Genomic DNA, 17,724 nt, shown 5'->3' with positions numbered 1-17,724 from the left:
ATTTACCAGTTCTCCAGAGGGTATGTAACAGGGTTGCCCCAATCTGTCAGAAAGTGTTAGAACTCAGTAAGACTTGAAGTGGGACTTAAAGTTACTGAAGCTCAGATGCTCACAATGTCAGGTGTGGATCCACCCCAATCAAGAAAGAAATAGGAAGAAGGAAAAAGTGCGGGGAGCCCTAAAGGGAAACTCTTCACACAGCCAAGCTTAGCGAAAACACTAAATAAAGAGGGCAAATGGAGAAGTGCTTGTAGTTATTGTGCATCAGCTGGTCTATCAGTCCTATCCCCATGAATGCTGTTTGCCTGCAACAAATACAAAGTAAAGCTGAGTTAGGCTGGTCTGTCATCAAAGGGAAGTTATGCATTTTATATAAACAGAGAGAGAGAGAAAGAAAGAGAATGTTACACATAATACCAAACTTAATGATTTTGGACGCTAGCTCAAAGTTTATAAGAGAAGATGAGAAGATGGCATAATAACAGAGGCTCCACATATTGTTTTTGCATTTGCAAGATAAAGAAAGCTAAAAAATAGCACTGCGTAACCTCTACAAAATGGGTCACAACTGGACTAGAAGTAATTGCAGAAGTCCTATTTTGTCTAACAACATTTCTCCAACGGTCTGTCCAGATTTCTGTCTAATCTAATCTATCCATACGCCCATCACTTTGAAAATGACTTGCCATTTTTCACATTTTATTAAGCCACCTTTGAAAATTCAAAATATGACTCAGAAGCAGGAAACAGCCCCGTGAAGCAAAAATAATAATAATAATTAAAAGTGCATACTCAAATCTGCACACTGTCTTAGTATGCGAGAGTTAAAATGCATACTGCATCTCAGAGATCTTTTTATTCTTTCAAAGCAAGAGCTAATGTAATAAGGGAAGGAAAAGTTTCCACGGCCCAGATATGTCTTTGCTGAATCACTTTGTAAGGTGTGGACAATTGAGTCATAAACTTTCACACTACAGATGGCTGTGTTTCTTTCATAGTGAATCAAGCTCTAAAAGATCTGTGACACTTTATGTTATATGTTAACTAGAGAGGCATATTATGTAAAAAGCACATAGGGTTTCAAATGCACTAGTGCTCTCTACACAAGAGAGCATCATTTTCAATATTCACTCATAAAACCAGCTTCCATTTTTATTCACTAACTTTCTCGTGCAACTGCCTGCAGTACATGTGGGTTGGTAGACTCATACTGCTATCAGACCTACTGGAAATCCTGCTGTGTAGAGCTTCACAAATTCATTAAATGCATCTTTTTATATCCCAGACAATTTGTATTTTCTATTTTAACATTTAAAAATTCAACACATAATACCTTTCTAGATTGCCAACCAATCAATTTTTTTTACTTTGAGAAACGTAAGAAAAGACAAGTAACTTGATATGTATACACATTTGCGTGTTCCCACATGATAAATATGTCCAAATATTTTAGACATATTTAGAATTTTGGAGATAATATGACAATGCAAAAATACTTGTTGTCTATCTTAAACCAAATCTCTCTTCAATAGAAGGCCTTACAACAGAAAGGCTGATGCCTGTAACTACAGGTGCACAGTGTACAGTTACACTGACACTGTAAAGAGGTTTAAGAGCTCCAGTAAAACTTCTATTTACATTTTGAGTGCAAGTATGCTCTCTATAAACATTCATTTTAAAACCAGATAAAAAAGCTTAAAATAATGCCTCTCCAACTGACAGGTTCCATGGCAATGGACTGAAGTGATCCTGAGGAGGATCAATAGCTAGAACAAGGATTAACACTTTGTTTGTTTGAACAAAGAAGATTTTGATCTCATTTTTCTGAATCAGTGGAACATTGTTACACACCATACAAATTGTTTCTAAGGCAATTATGACCAACTGTATATTTAAAACAAAGAAAAATTATAGGCAAAAAATTACTACAGTCCACCTCTCAAGATATATCCTCTTCTTTGGACAACACTGCTTCACACAAACCTATAATTTGTTGTTCAAGAGGAAATTGTCTTAATTATAAAAAGGATTGTATTCACTACCACGCTTCCAGCCAGACAGGGACTAATGCTGGGGATTAGTCCCTGTATTTTTTGAAACTTTTTCTTCAAAGAGTATGCTGCCTGAGTTTTTCTGGAGATGTAACAATGTGTCAGGCTGAATTACAAACTATTTATGTCTTAGATCTAGCTGGCTAAACATCTTGACCCAGCAGATAAAAATTTCTTGGACTTACTGGAGGACCACATTTCAGTCACGTCTCCAGGTGCATGAACTAAAGGAAACAGTAAAAATAGGCAGTGGAAAACAAGAAAAAGACAGACACAATGAGAACAGAATTTTTTTACTATCTTTCACTGTTTTTACAATTAAAGATAAGTTCAAACACACTAAATGCTCCATGCAGAAGATTGGCTTGATCACTGATCTAAGGTCTAATGATTCAAGTCTGCTATTAACACTTTTTCAGCTTGAGGTAAGAATCAGATTTCCTAGTATATAACCTGTAAGATGCTTCATTTGAAATTTTTGACCACCATTCTCCACCATCTTCCTGCTTCCTTCACCCATGTATGTGCATATAGCTCCACGAGACAGATTTTTCATATTCTCTTGCAATACAACACCCTGTATGCTTAAGTGGCAAACCCAGAACAATATATGCTTTAAACTAGCTTGGACTAATTAAACATTGAACAACTAAGGTCACCTGATCCCTAGCATGCCTTCTCAGAGTTGTTGGATAACACACGGTCCTACTACTTGAACTAGCTGAGAAGTTAACATTGGTGGGAATCTGCCGCTTTCAACAGGGACCAGCAATTGAAGGACAGCAAAAGGTGCATACAACCCATTTCACCACTTCCACAATATTTCCTAAGACAGCAAGTACAAACTTATCATTCAGGCAGCATTGTGTCTATCTCAGGTTCTGCATGGTGGCTGCAGACCCTTGACTCTGGTCTGTGAAGCAACCATCATCCCACAGCTCCTTTTTCTGTTTTTGCACGAAATAACCATATTAACAACATTACAACTTTTACCACTCTCCCACATTTCTTGACAGCAAGAAGACAAAGAGTGTTGTGAGGGTCCCTGCTAAGTCTGCTTCACAGTCACTTTTATTCCCATCCATCTGAAATTTCTCACAAAAGACAAGCCATTGTTTCTGCTTATCATCCACTTCTGCCGCTAGTGGTTCCCAACTGAAGGCTACCATTGCACGTGTGGTATCTATTTTAACTGTTCTTATTTCTGCTGGGGTCTTTTAAATATCTTGAAGTATTTAAAGTTGGTAGATGAGCCATCTAAACCACAGAAAACATATTTGATCATGACAATACAGAATTTGCTGATTATTATTCTTAAACTATAGACATTCAAAGACATTTGAGCCCAGTTTGCCCAAATGAACCACTGTGAACTCTTTCCTCTTGTCCTTATGTCCCTTATGTCACTCTGCTGTTTCAGGTATGCATTAAAACCTCTAGCAGTTTTCTGTTTATTGCACATAAGCTTTTACATGTGGCACAACTGGAATTTCAGACACTCACTCATAATAACCTGCTCGTTAAATTACTACTACACCCACATCTTTAGACAGATTATGAAGGTCTTGCAGACTAATTTGTCCCACCTAATTAGGTCCTGTGAGCTTTGCAGTATGCTTTCTTACTACGCTTTAAATTCCAAAGAACCTCTTTGGAGGTAATTTGACACATAAAATGCATGCAGTCCTCAGTATGTTTGCCACATGTTCTGCTGTTTCCTGCTATGTTATTATGGCCTTTCATCATTTCCTCTCACCACATCCTCTTGACTGTGCTTCTTTCACCCCTCCTCCATATACTTTCACTGAGTTATCACTGCTCCTCAGAGAGTTTCACTTACACTGGGAAGTAGCAACTGTAATAGAACCAGTTGGATATAATTTAAAGAAGAAATTATGGCAAATAATCAACATTTTGAGTTTCAGATATGAACACTTTCATTGCAACTTTCAACTTCTGTTTGTATTCTTTTTTGTCCCAGCCACTGCTAATTGTCTGTGTTCATACCACATTGAACAAGACCATTGAAATATATTTTACTGGCAACTTCAGAAAGATTGAAAATGAGTGTTAACAAAATAACGCATTTTCAGAGCAAGGGCAGGTTTTGACAAACTTGTTCAAGTAGGAAACAATATGATCTCTCAAGGAAGAGAGTATCAAAAGGTAGATGTTATATTGCTCCCAGTAGAATCCTTAAGTCCCTTGCCAAAAGGCATTTAATGTGCAACCATGTCTACTGTAAAACAAATGCTGAAGAGATGCCATCAGTGATATTTGCACAGATTCATTCTCATTAAAGGATTTTATGATAGCATTCACTCTGGTGTAAACTTTTAAAAATTGACTCCCAGATCCATTAATCCCTTTCATCTGGTGCTCATGAGCTTAATGTGTGACATTGTAGCTAAAAGGACTGGCTTGGTCCTTAGACGAATAAACAAGGGAATATAGAGTAGAAGTAGAAAAGATACATGTGTTTTTAATATCAGTGGGACCAGTTCTAGAAGGGTTGGAAATACTTTGGAGCAACTAAGGGACTAGAAAACAGACCTTAGAATGAAAGACGTAAATAACTATCTATTTAGTTTAGAGAAATGCAAGAGATAACTTGATTATGGTTTAGGCATGTCTCTAGAGATAATAGGAACTTAATACAAAGGGAATCTTCATCCAGCAAAAAAAGGAGAACAAAAAAAAAAGATTGCAAAAAATCAATAGCTAAAGACTAAAGCAATAAATCAGTTTTTAGAGTACTGAAACAGCTCAGTGAGGTTTAAGGTACAAACACTACAACTAGTAAAAATGTCATTTGATAGCTGAAAAAAGATCTTACCCAACCACAACTGTTAGATTTGAAGCAAGAATAAATCCAAGGAAGCTCTATAGCCTGGGATACGCAGGTGAAGTTTTAGATTTGCCCCCCCCCAGCTTCTGAAAACAATTCTTGAAGTTCTTCCCACACCTGTGGAGAGCACACTTGTGCCCTGTGGCTGTGACACTCCCGACTTAGTCAACATCCCCAACACCAGTTTCCTACATTCCATTAAGTGAAAGAAAGGGAGGGACTGTCAGGGGAATGTACTCACTGAATGCCACCCAGTAAGACACTACTTCCACTGTTGTCCAGCCTCTGACAGTGTCAAGGATTGCTGCATCGCCAGTAGAGTTTCTGAAGCATAAGTTAAAACACCAGCATTAACAACCTGCCCCTTTCTGTTGACTGTATAGGAAGTGAGGCATCCTGATCATACACAATGCGATGGCAGGAAGAGATATCCAAAAATATTGTCTTGAAACTCCTATTCTTTTCCAATAACCATAATGGAAATTATATGTGAAAGAATGAGAGGAATGCCACTTCTCTGCTTTCTCCTTAGAAAAGGGTGTTCTGCTCTATTGTTTATCTGTTGTTGCTCCTCTCCTTCCACATTGCTTGCAGAGTAGAAAACCAGGCTGTGAGAGGAATTACTGGGGACCTTGCCCTGGCTCAGGGTTCCATCTACCTTGATGGAACTGCCCAAGGCTCTGCCTCTGCCATAGGGTCTGTATTGGTGCAGCTTGTTCAGGTTCCAGCACTAAACATCACGTTATACATTGGGATAATGCCTCTGTGCAGAATGTATGCATTGGCCTAGCTGTGTGGGCACAACAGACAGGATTAAAAGTGTTTTCTAAGGTTCAGCACTGAGCATATAATGACTGTCACAGGGGAGAGCCATTTCCCAAGGTGATGAAAGAGCAACATGCCATTACACATTATTTAAACACTCTCTGACATCTCCTGCAAATGCATAGCCATAGCGTAGTGGCAAAGTGTGTCTTACGGCACGTCTACAAAAAAACCCCACAGTTTACTGCCCTGAGGACAAGCATCCTCAAGCCATGCCATGCAGAACTTCATTATTATAGTGATTATGGTCTACCTCCTTGTTCAACATTAAAACCACCCTTCTCACTACACTGCTAGAGGACAGAGCATAAACTGTTCTTCAACACTGAGGAGTTGGAAAGACCATCTTTTTCCTCCTTGTTTTCCCCTCAGCAACAATTAACACAGGGGACACCATTAGCTCAGCACTAGAGGGTGTATTTTTACCAAAAGTGAGTTAACTTCCCTTTGTCAAAAGCAGAGGACCTGTTGATGAGAGCTGCAAGAGTCTGATGAAGTGGGATGGACCCTGGCATAGTGCCCTAGCACTGAGTTAGACTTTGGTGGTCTTTCCTGACCTGGTTGTCCGAAATTCCCCTACATGAAGCTGGTAAAGCCGAGTGAAATTTCATGAGGGTGAAGATACCTTGTTGACTGGAGTTTCCAAGCTATTATGAAAGCAGGATTTAAGTATGTGCTCTGATCCCTCTTATACATGCATGTACATACAGACCCACTATGCAGACCCTGGTTTAGGACAAGAGTATATCTTGACTTGTGGGATCAAAGACCCTTGCAAACAACAAGTACCAAAAATAATACCTGTTTAACAGTAGAAACACTTTCTATTTCACTTCATAGTTAACTCTAAAAATACCTGGGATTTCAGTCTGAAAGGGAAAGCTACACCAGCCACATATGAACTGTTGTTTATTCTTTAAAACAATACTTAATTTTTCTAAATGTCAATCTATTTATATACAACAAAAATGAGTCACTCTTATTTCACATTAATGAGGAAGCTGCTCCTTAATGGCTTATGTCGACACAAATATGCCTCTATCTTGAAGAACACAGCAATATACAAATAACTCTTCTATTAAAATTCATGCATAATCAAAACAAATTGAATATCCACTTTTATTTCCATAGGGAACAAAGCTATAAAGATTAATGCTAGACAATGATATTTAATTAAAGCTTATTTACTTTATAAGTACTTCCACATTTTCAAGAATAGTCTTCTCTTTTGGAACAGGAAGCTGTAATGCATTTCTGAGCCATCTAACAGTCATAGGTGGAGGAAACTAGTTATGATCACAGCACAGTGCTTACAGCAATACTGACAAACTGTCTAGCAAAATTTTCCACATTAAAGAATTCTGGTGTTAAAGAATTTAATTGACTTTTCAAAATTCCATTTTTTATTCACAAACACACCTGAACACAATAACAGGAATTCATTTTTATATGCATTATTCTCTCTGATGGCATGTTGTTGTACTGTACACGTACTCCTCTCTTCATTTTTGAGATACAAAATAAAAGGTTATGCTCTTATGAGTGATAACCAAATAAGGCTCCTTTCTTTGGGCACTAGTCTGCTGCTGTATTCCAGATTTTTTTTTTTAATAAACCATTAACTACTTCAGTGAAATTAGAGGAACTAGTTCATGTATGAATGCAGATATCAACATGAGAAACTAAAGGTAATACAGGAGAAAATTGCACAGAATGGCACTTTTATTCTGCTTATTGAGTTTAAAAATTACAGTAAGATTTTTGAACACTAATTTCTAAGTGGAGATTTAGTTTTAAAATGCAAGATTTGTTGGGATATATGTGGCTGATGCTTGTTTCTCATCAGTATGAACACACAACCTCCAAACACAACACTTTCAATAACAGTTGTATTAGTCATCTACAGCTACAAGGCTGTTTAAGATACACAAATAAAATAGCTTTATTTGGATTGTAATTAACATGGGAAATATCACAATATTCTACAGGAAACAAACATTCTGAATCTATGTATTTTATTTCTTCTGACAACTGGCAAAGTATATTTTACTGCAGAATGCTTTATTGCTTCTTAACTATTCACCCTACACAGTATACATAAAAGCTTAATGAGTATAGCTGCATAAAAACTAATTTTAATGCTTTTAAAATCAATGGTGAACAAAATGTTGTTTAGATTGTTTTTCAAACAACTATACCGCATCTGATCCTTTGAGGAAAAGCAATTACTTCCTCTTGTCATAGCCAATACATTTCTTCATTCTCCCATTTTAGTTGTACCATTCTTAGGATCCTTTACACCAGTTACCATGCAAACAGTTAAATATTTGAGCAAATATTGAAGAATATGGTTATTAAATGTCTAATCAATAAAATGCCACTTCCACTAATAGGCTAACAGTGAGGAGGGCAAGAGGAGAAAAACTAAAAGGATTTTTTTCCAAATTAACAAATAGTGTGTGCAAGTTTGGCTAATGAAGTATGTCTTCAAGGAGAATTTGCAGAAAATAATTCATATAAAAGGTATACAAAGATCTCTACAAGACAGCTGCTATAATCCGAATTTAGCTCCTGATTCTTTTATCCACTCTGTGAATAAGCATCAGATTTTTTTTTTTATTTTCTAAGGAAACATCAAATGTAATCATTTTTTGTAAGTTTCAAGTGCTATAAATCATTGGGAACTTCTGTACACCTAATTTATGCAATCGTATTGGTAGTGAGGAAATCATCATTCTTTAGTGTTTTGTATCTCTGTCATTCTCTCCCAGCGAATTTCTTTATTACACCAGGCACCACAATAGTTGAGTTTCTCAGCATTTATATTAGTGAGACCAATTTTTTAAGGTATGTAATTCAGTCATAAAAATTGAGACCCTAGCCTGAAAGTGTTAGTTTGTGAATTTCCAAACATGCACTCACACACGCACACAAAGACACACACACCCCCACACATATTTTCCGATTTAAAATCCTTCCCTTTTCTTTCCCCTCACCTGCACTCCTGAAATCTAAAAACATATTCCTCCTTTTCAGTAATTTTGCAGGCCATCAGGCCAGAATACAGACTATCTCTGCAGTACAGTCAAAGAAAAAAATAACAACAACAACTACCAACCAAATGGCTGAGGTATTGTGATTTATAAAGCATTCTTAACACATGCATAAAAGCCCCTTTTCATACAGAGTTGCAATGCATTCTGGAGTATGTTTCAGAAATACAAAAAAAAGTATATAATACGCAAATGTGTACTATTGTTCATAGGCATTCGCTATACACATCTGTGAAGTGTGTGTTGAATCTGTATTAAGAGTCATACAGAAACATCACTAAACACGCTGCTTCTCTATAGCCCACATCCTCTTACTGCAACACAGCCCCTGTTAGCAATGCTAGAAATAGGTATTTCTTTAAAAAGTCATGGGTTTTTGGAAGCTTTGCCTAAGCATGGAGTGCAGTTTCAGGCTCTGCCTTTCCCACAATTGAGCAACTGGTTTCGGGGCAGCTTGCTCTTACCTCTGTGAATTAACTCACCTATTTGGAAAGAGGCTTTTGGGGGACATCTGCTCAACCTCCTTCTAGGTTAACCTCCTGCCTGTCTCAGTAAAAATCGTCGGCATCATAGGTAATTTCTAAGCATAGTTATTTAAGTACCTCTATTGTAATGAATTATTTTTTTTCCTTGGGATGTAAATAATGAGGCAGCAATATAAGCAACAGAACCTGAGCACAAAAATACAGCCCCAGCCGTTTCAGTGAGGAATTAAGTAAAAATCAGAAAAAAAAATGAGATTAAATTTCAACTTTAAGGTAATAAAAGATGGAGATGGAGGTGCCAATGAAATCTGCCGAAACTAAATTTCAGAAGCACGGCTTTCTCATCTTGAAATGTTACACCCATAAAAGCAGCCTATAAAATTAATCTACCTGGAGATTTTCCATGTTAAATCAGCTCAGAAATAACTTTTAAGCACTTATAGCATTATATCTAAAATACATATTCTCCTGTTGTCCATATATCAAAATCCTGTGTATTTTGAAAAATAAGATCCGAGCTGCACTGAAATGTTTGTATTATAAGAAAGAACAGTAATAAAGTATATCACTTTCAGAGAGATTTGACATTTGTAAGCATTCTCTAAAAATTTGCATTGGGTTGCAGTGTTGGGGGAGCATGCTGTTTAAAGGTTCCTAAATTCACTTTTTTGAAGAGAAGTCTATCGAACAGTGAAAGACAGTGAAAGGACGTAAAACACCAGTGTATCTTTTCAACCTGGATCTGAAAATGAAATTCCTAAAATGCTATTGTTATCCCTTTTACTCAGAGTGCAATATGGCCCATTCATATACACTCTTTTATTCCATTTGCTCAAGGGAAAGGAACATTCAGTACGAGAAAATCAGTGAAGTAATTTCCAAAGAAAACAAACCTTTACTTATCTCAGGAAAATAATGTGCTTTTTCAGTTTGCCAGATCTGGAAATAAAGAGCACTTAGATAACGATGTTTATATTCTAATCAATTTGTCCAAATTAGGTTCTTGTAAAATTTAGCATGATCTATATAATAATATGTGCAAATTCAGGGGTGGGTTTTTTCTGCCTAGAAAGCTGTAATAGGCAAAGTAGCAGATACAAGTAGAGAAAAAAAAAAAAGATGAAAAAAAGATTCCATACATTTGGGTTCTTTCCAAGAACTTTGCCACATTTTGCAGATTCTCAGTTCTCAAATAAAGGTGTCTTAGCCCTTGCAATTGTGGAGATATTCTTGCCTCTGTAAATCAACGCATTGTTGCTAGCCAGCCTTGCAGAAATCTGTCTACAGCCAGCCAGACAGAAACAATAGGAGCGACAATTATATGTATTCTTTTCTCTCCCTCCAAAATTAACGTGGTTTTGCCTTAAAATTGCAAGGCAATTTCAGTAAAGGATGTGTTAGTGTTCAAAACACTAAGCTGGAATCAAGCAGAGGTTGCATTGTAAAGGCGCATATAATTAAAGCGTACAGACTCCTTTTTTGCTTATACAATGTCAGTTTGGGTTACTTTTATCAACTCAATATTGCAGATTAGGTAGGGAAACAAATGAACTCTGTAAAGAAATACATTTGGGGTGAGCATTTGGATTTTAGTAGGTCTGGATGTTTGGTCAAACATGATGTTTCAGGAAAAGTTATTGAAGATGGGGAGAAAAAAAGCCAGTTGCAGACTGAATTGTACCAATCTGAAGCACTGTTAAAGCATTGCATGCCAGGAAGGGAGTGACTTCAGAAAATCTCAATTAATGTCTTAAAAAAACATGTTGGTGAAATTTCTCTGCATTTCAACAAACATAGCTGAGTTCAGGAGCTGATACAATCCTTTTCTATTTCATTTTTTCACCTGGAACTTTCATTAAAATCTATTTTGCCCTCTTGCTTCAGCTGTTCATAACTCACCTTACTTTACTTCTCTGAAAATCTACCTGAACCTGAATGAAATGTTAGGTTCCAGAATTTAAGAACTGTACAAATGTGGTGTGATATAGCATGTTTTTAATGTGCTTTATATTTCTGAATCTGGAAGCTCTCAGTGACTTAAACATGTTCACTCATGTTTCTGACACATTTATCCACAGAAGGGTTCAGAGGTGGACACTCTCTGATGTGAAATCAAGGTGTTACAGAATTCTGCAGAATCTATAGAAATACCTCCACAGATTTTGCCAAAAAAACCTCAGCAGATTTATATTGGCCCTGCCAATGACTTTCTGTTTAACTTGTAATCAAAACAACTCAAACCCAGTTACTGTTTGCATATCTGCCAAGCCTCTCAATTTCAGCAGTAGGCAGCAGACTCTCAGTATGACAGCCTGTCTTTCAGATTCAAGCTGAATCTGCCAAGGCTCCACTACAGAGGCAACTGGTAAATTAAATGCCAACAAGCAAGGACATTCATGTACCTTTACACTCTGCACATGAAGAGACATCACAGGCCTCTTCATTCTAATGGGTGCATTGTGTGTTTTGGGCTGCACAGTAAAGAGTGCCTGCTCTTATGCATAATGAAGCCATTGCATATATATTAGTTTAGCTGTATTGCTCTAATTCTATGGTCACAAATTACCTAACAGGTTTTCTTGTTACAGAAAAACAGAAAATCTTTTTACTGGTGAAATTAACCCACGGAAATCAAGCAGTGAAAGAAAAATCAACTTTTAAGCCCTCTTCTACTTAAAGACAGCAGATAACATTATATAGCCATGTTACAGCAGAGTCATTGCCAAGGGTAATTGAAAATAAGAAACATTCAAAATCATACCGTCTAATTCTCTTGTTCATAATATAGGCATGCTCTCTGATTTGGAAAAGAGAGATCTTTTTAAAGCTATCAGCATTACTGATGATTCTTTATAGCAAGCAGAAGACGTTAATTATATTTATGTAATTATTGACTCATTAATACTTACAAGTTGCATGAGACTTTTTGATTATTGATAGCTGATGCAGTGACTATTGCCAAGTTTAGATTGTATTAGTGATTTTGAGTGCACAACCATAATACAACCAGAGATATTAATACCACTGAGCATAAATAACAGCACTTGACAGACTCAAGTGGGGGGAAAAGCACTAACACTGGTTACTCTAATGGACAGAATAAATGATAGAATCATATAATGAGTTTACAGCAGCCAGGTTTAGTGAAATCTATTTCTGAAGTAAGAAGGGGGGGGAAAGGTAGCAGTTTTGGTAACAGAATGAGGGTACAAACACATTAAAAATTAACAGGGTGTTTTCAGATAATTGAAAGAAAAAGCACCGACATGGGAAACTTAGCTGTTGTAACTCACACCGCTCTACAGTGGGCATTATCACTGTTTCCTGCCATGGATTTAATCTGCTATCACACCTACAAACGAAAGAAAGAAGTATGAGCTTCCCAAGACTTCCTACAATAACATGAGAGTGTTTTCTTTTTTTTTTTTTTTTAATAGGAGGAGGAAGAGAAATCCTCGGTCCAATATAAAAGAGGTTACTGTTGTGCAAGTGTCTTTTTTATTTACTATAATTTGGCAGACACAGCTCTGCAAGACTTCAGAACTAAGAAAAGTAGAAAACTTTGATGTTCCTTTGACATGAGCTGGTTGAGATGCATCTTCTTCGTAATTGTAGAGAAATATATTGTTGCAGCTGCCTGGTGTTAGCCGTGAACTATACTTCATTTTACAGTGTCAATTCCTTCCTTCTCCACTTCACTCCAGCATCTTCAGTACTTACCTTTGTCACACCAAGATTTACTTTAACTGGAACAATGTCAGGTGTGCCCAGAAAAATGACAAACTAAAATTAACCTATAATTGTAATATGAGCCTGGAGGCATGTGCTTGGTGGGAAAGAATTCACCTTTTACGGACACACACACGGAGAAATGTTAGAGGGATGTTTGAAATTCCAGACATCACAAATTCATTAATCAATGAGTAAATCAGTTAGCAACCAGTCATGCTCTTTTGCAATGTGACCTAATCCTTAGCTTGAACTTGCCATTGCCCAGCTGTATGTCATTTCCAGGTCCTAATGCAGCACTCACTGAAGATAACAGCAAAGCTCCTGAGAACCACAGCAGCTGCAGGTCCCCAAAACAGTCTTTTTCTTTCTACTTATTAACTATTTTATAAGTATATAAGTGAAAACTGTCAATATAAGAAGCGCCTAGCTATCGAAGTGAAGTTATAGGCATGTGTCCTTCAAGGTTAAAAAAAAAAGAGAGCTCCAGAAATCCTCGTAGTTTTCAAGTTCCCTTTTTTTCTACTCTTTACTTTAGTCACCTGCCTATAGGCTGGAAGTTAGTTGCTGGCTAGCCTGAGACAGGGATATTGTAGCCAGCAGTAGGACAGACAGCTAAAAATCTGTAACTCTGGTATATAAAGACACGCTATCCCCTCCCTGAGGCCTACCTAAGTTAAAACATAAAGTACAAGCACACACAAGTTAAAAATAATGAAACTTCTCCTCTCTCCAGGAGCTACTGAATTTGACTTCTGCAAACAGATATTTCCATGTAAATATTCTCCCAACCCTAACTTGAAACAACCCAATTCTGTCTGTCTCTGCTAGACCTGGTTTGTTAAAGCATTTTTTTTTAAGGTAAAAAAATTCTCATTGAAAAATGATTAATAGAGATAGTTTTAAAAAGAAATAAAAACAAAAAAAACCCAACATAAGCCCAAGCCAAAACAAAAAAACCCAGCACAGTTTGCAGTACTAATAGGGCAATAATTTACTGGTTTGTGTTCTGACCCATTCAACGGCAACTGATTTGGGGCTGGGGGGAGGGGATCAGGGTGATTAAAGGGTTAATATTCAAATGAGAAATTTGCAAGGCCTGCATAATGGAACTGCCACCCTGATAACAATAGGAATTTTTAACAATATCGAGCCTTGTTAGCAAGAGAGTTACAAGCATTGAGGGCAATCAGTGTGTCTTGTCAGTTTCTTTTTATCTACCATCTCCAACCGCCAAGGAACCGAAATGAAGCACTTTGGAATTATCAATTTCAGCCACATTTGCATAACAAAGCCCCCGAGGAAGAGGCATGATAAATGTGAAGGACCCCTCTTGGAAAAGGAACTGTCAACCGCGCCCCGAAAGATTCTCCGACCGAGCGCATTCTCAGGGATTGTAGTCAGCGAAAATAAAATGAAAGCATTAAAGAAAGTCATTCTCTCAGAGAGAAAAATCTCCCCCTCTGCACAGAGAGAACTGGATGAAATGACATTATGCATATGAAAATGTCCAGAAAGATGTTTGATTTATGTATGCATTAGATGCAAATTCCATTACCGCACGCGCGCTGTTGTGTGATTTGGCTCTGAACACATCACTGCCCTGATCAAATCTGATCTCATTAATTCCGACAAGGAGAGAGAGAGGGAATTGAGAAGAATTTATGGCCTGGACACTTGAAAGAAGTAAATTGTAATTCTGTTTAAAGCTGTAGCGAACCTTTTAAACACCTTTTATTATAGAAAAAAGCACTTACTTTTATAACACTGTTAGAACTTACTTAATCTTGTACTTGGAACTTCTAGTCCTCATTTAAAAAAATCTATGACCTTGTTTAGGGGGGAAAAAAGAGAGAGAGAGACAGAGAGACAGAGAGAGAGAGACAGGAAAAAATACGCCTGTCTTAGACTGAAATCCAGCAGAAGCATCATAATAATATGATCAAAGAAGACCTATTGACTGTCTGAATAATCATGTGAAAATTCTGCTCTGCCGGTATATGTTTATTTTTAAACAATCTTTTAATATCTTCAAATAAAATATCAAATACTTTACAAGTGTTTTTATGGGACTAGATAGACATTGCATACTTAAAAATGTTATTAATTGTGTTCTAGATAAAAATGGCAATAAACACATGTTTTATAACAATATTCTCAAGCAGTACAGTGGTGTCAGCTAAAACTGATGCGTGTTCCATTTTGAGATATAGGCAATTTAAAGACAAAAAAAACCCCAGATCTTTGCTAAAAAGGAAGTATATTACTGTAGGGGAAAAAAAATAAAAAAGCAAAAAAAAACAACAACAAAAAAAGAAAACACCACAAAAAACCAGATTGTTTCTTACATTAATAAAGATTCTTATCCTTGTTTTGCTCCTGAGAAAGACCTTAATAACTCATTTCCTCCCTTCATGAAAGATAATCACCCTTCATGGGTGAGATATCCTGTATTTACTTGATACCAAGTGTAAAACTGAAATAGTGTCTCAATATGTTATTGCATTGTATAATCAGTGTTCCTCCCCCAACATTCATGAACCCCTAGGGTGCTTCATAGCCCAGAATAGTTTCTTTTCTGTTATGCATCTTCCGTTTTAGTAAGATATGATGAACTACCTCCCCAGTAAAGAAGAGAGAGGAAGAGAGTGAAAAAAAACCAACCCCCCCTTTGATTCCTAAAATCTTAGTTGCCGATCATGATTCATTTATAGAGAAATGAAGTGATTTCTGCAAACAGTTTCCCCAATGAAGCCTGCAGTTTTCTTTGATAATCTGCTCCAGCTGAAGTAATTGTTAAGCAAATGTTACCCAGAGAGGCAGAGGAAACTTATAAGTTATTGTATCTATAAACACAAAACAATAACCTGTAGGCAAACCATGTGAATTTTAAGAACCATTCACATTTTCAGTGGTTAATATTGATTTCTTGCAATTTTTAAAAAATCCTTCCACATGCAGAAAGTATATGTTTACAATTTCCATTATTCAGAGAAAGATGTTATCTTTTGAAGGGTTATTTTAATATATTTGGCTACCAAATTCAATCATTAGTTTAGAAAAAAGGGCACATAGTTCTGATTTACGTGGAAATTTCAATGGAGTCCTAAGTATGCATTCAAAAACCACTTTACAGAAACATGCAGACATTACAATATATAAATGAGTACAGATATGTCCTGTCATTTTATTATTTTGTCATTGGTATGTACACATTTCTGTAAAAGTATTTGAATGTGTATACCTATGCATGAAAAATAGCAGAGAGATATATTTTGTGAGTTTATAATAGAGTGGGTATTTGTTAAGGTGAATATAACAGAATGCTGCTTTTTGACTGTACTAAATCGAGTACACTGAAACACGCAGTGGGTATTGTGCTGAGCATATGAAACAACTTAGCAATTTGGATATCTAAAATATAATTATGTATGGTACAATATTTGTCAGATTGAAAGTGTTAAAGAAATATTTTTTGTTCTAAATAAATATTTTTCCATTATTAACTGGAGTGTGGATTACTTTATGTTATGTCTAAGGGAAAAAAAAATCACCCAGAATTTTCCTTGCATGTAGACTTTAAGAAAATTAGCACAGTGTGAGAGAAACTGTAATTGCAAAATTTGGTTTGGTGTTTTACATAAGGTTATCTCTCCCTTCCTGCATAGCCTTTAGCATATCACTGAATGTATTTTATTAAAATATTCTAGCCACCTGTCTGTTTGAGCCTGTACAGTTATCACCCAAAAATAAAAGCAAATTTGTACTTCACAACGCGGGGATCCAGAAATAAGTTTCCATTACTGGTGGCTAATTAAGCAAAGGGGGCTTGCTGTCCCTTTAAAAAAAAAAAAAAAAAAAAAAAAGCCCAAGCCAAAACACAACAACAAAAGAAACCACATCCTTTTTGCCACCCTAAGCCCTCCTCCTGTCTCCCCCCCAGTACAGACACAGACACACAGACTTCCCCTCAGTGAGTGGTTCAGGCTCCCTGATTAAGGTCATGCCGTTTGTTCATTACTGGCCTGGCTAATGTGATTGAATTGGAACAATACCTTTGAACTCCTTGGCTCTGATCTGCATACTAATTGACTCTCTTGTCCTTGGCAGTGACCTTGACAGGCTTTCCACCACTCTCAGAATGGCTGACCAGTTTCTCATCAAAAGTTCCTAGTAAAAAAAGCCCCAAACCCAAAACAAGAATTAGTCATTTACACTACTTTTCTCTGTATTCATATTTCCTTATATACCATTAGAAAAAGCAAAATTGTTACTCCCTAGCTCCCCCTGGATGTTTATTAATACTTGAAAATCACAGTGTCACTTTAAAGTACTGAAACAGTGACAGCATTGTTTTGAAAGAGTTCATTGTTGCAGTCTAAAACACTTTTTGCACATATTTTCAGGTGGCTTTTGTCCTTGTTACATAAAAGTTTTGCAGTTTAATTCATGGACCTTTACATCATTGTAATTTTTATTTTTCAAATAAAAAAAAAAATAATACTGGTTGTATCCTAAGAAAACAGCACAAATTAGTTTCCTTTTTACAATTTACATTAGCACTCTAACAGCCTGGGTTTCAACAGGTTCTATAGTAATAGAAATACTATGGTTTCAAACACAACAAAACCAAGCCATGCAGAACACTGCATCTAGAAAATGCCAGGTTTAAGGTAATGAGCTAAGGATTCTATTTTTATATCTCTGAAGCTCTTAGACCAACATATTAGTCA

General features: G+C 36.6%; 1 long non-coding RNA gene across 1 annotated transcript in view; it reads right to left on the bottom strand.

The window, feature by feature from the left end:
- Positions 1–17,163, bottom strand: part of LOC106897094 — a 30,651-nt gene extending 13,488 nt beyond the window's left edge. The window contains exon 1 of the long non-coding RNA XR_001413717.1: positions 17,047–17,163. This is a non-coding gene — a long non-coding RNA (uncharacterized LOC106897094). The remainder of the gene's footprint in view (positions 1–17,046) is intronic.
- Positions 17,164–17,724: the final 561 nt, after the last annotated feature.

Source organism: Calidris pugnax, unplaced genomic scaffold (assembly GCF_001431845.1).
Source record: "Calidris pugnax isolate Ruff unplaced genomic scaffold, ASM143184v1 scaffold211, whole genome shotgun sequence".
Taxonomy (NCBI): Eukaryota; Metazoa; Chordata; class Aves; order Charadriiformes; family Scolopacidae; genus Calidris; species Calidris pugnax.
This window is presented reverse-complemented; position numbering and strand designations above follow the sequence as displayed.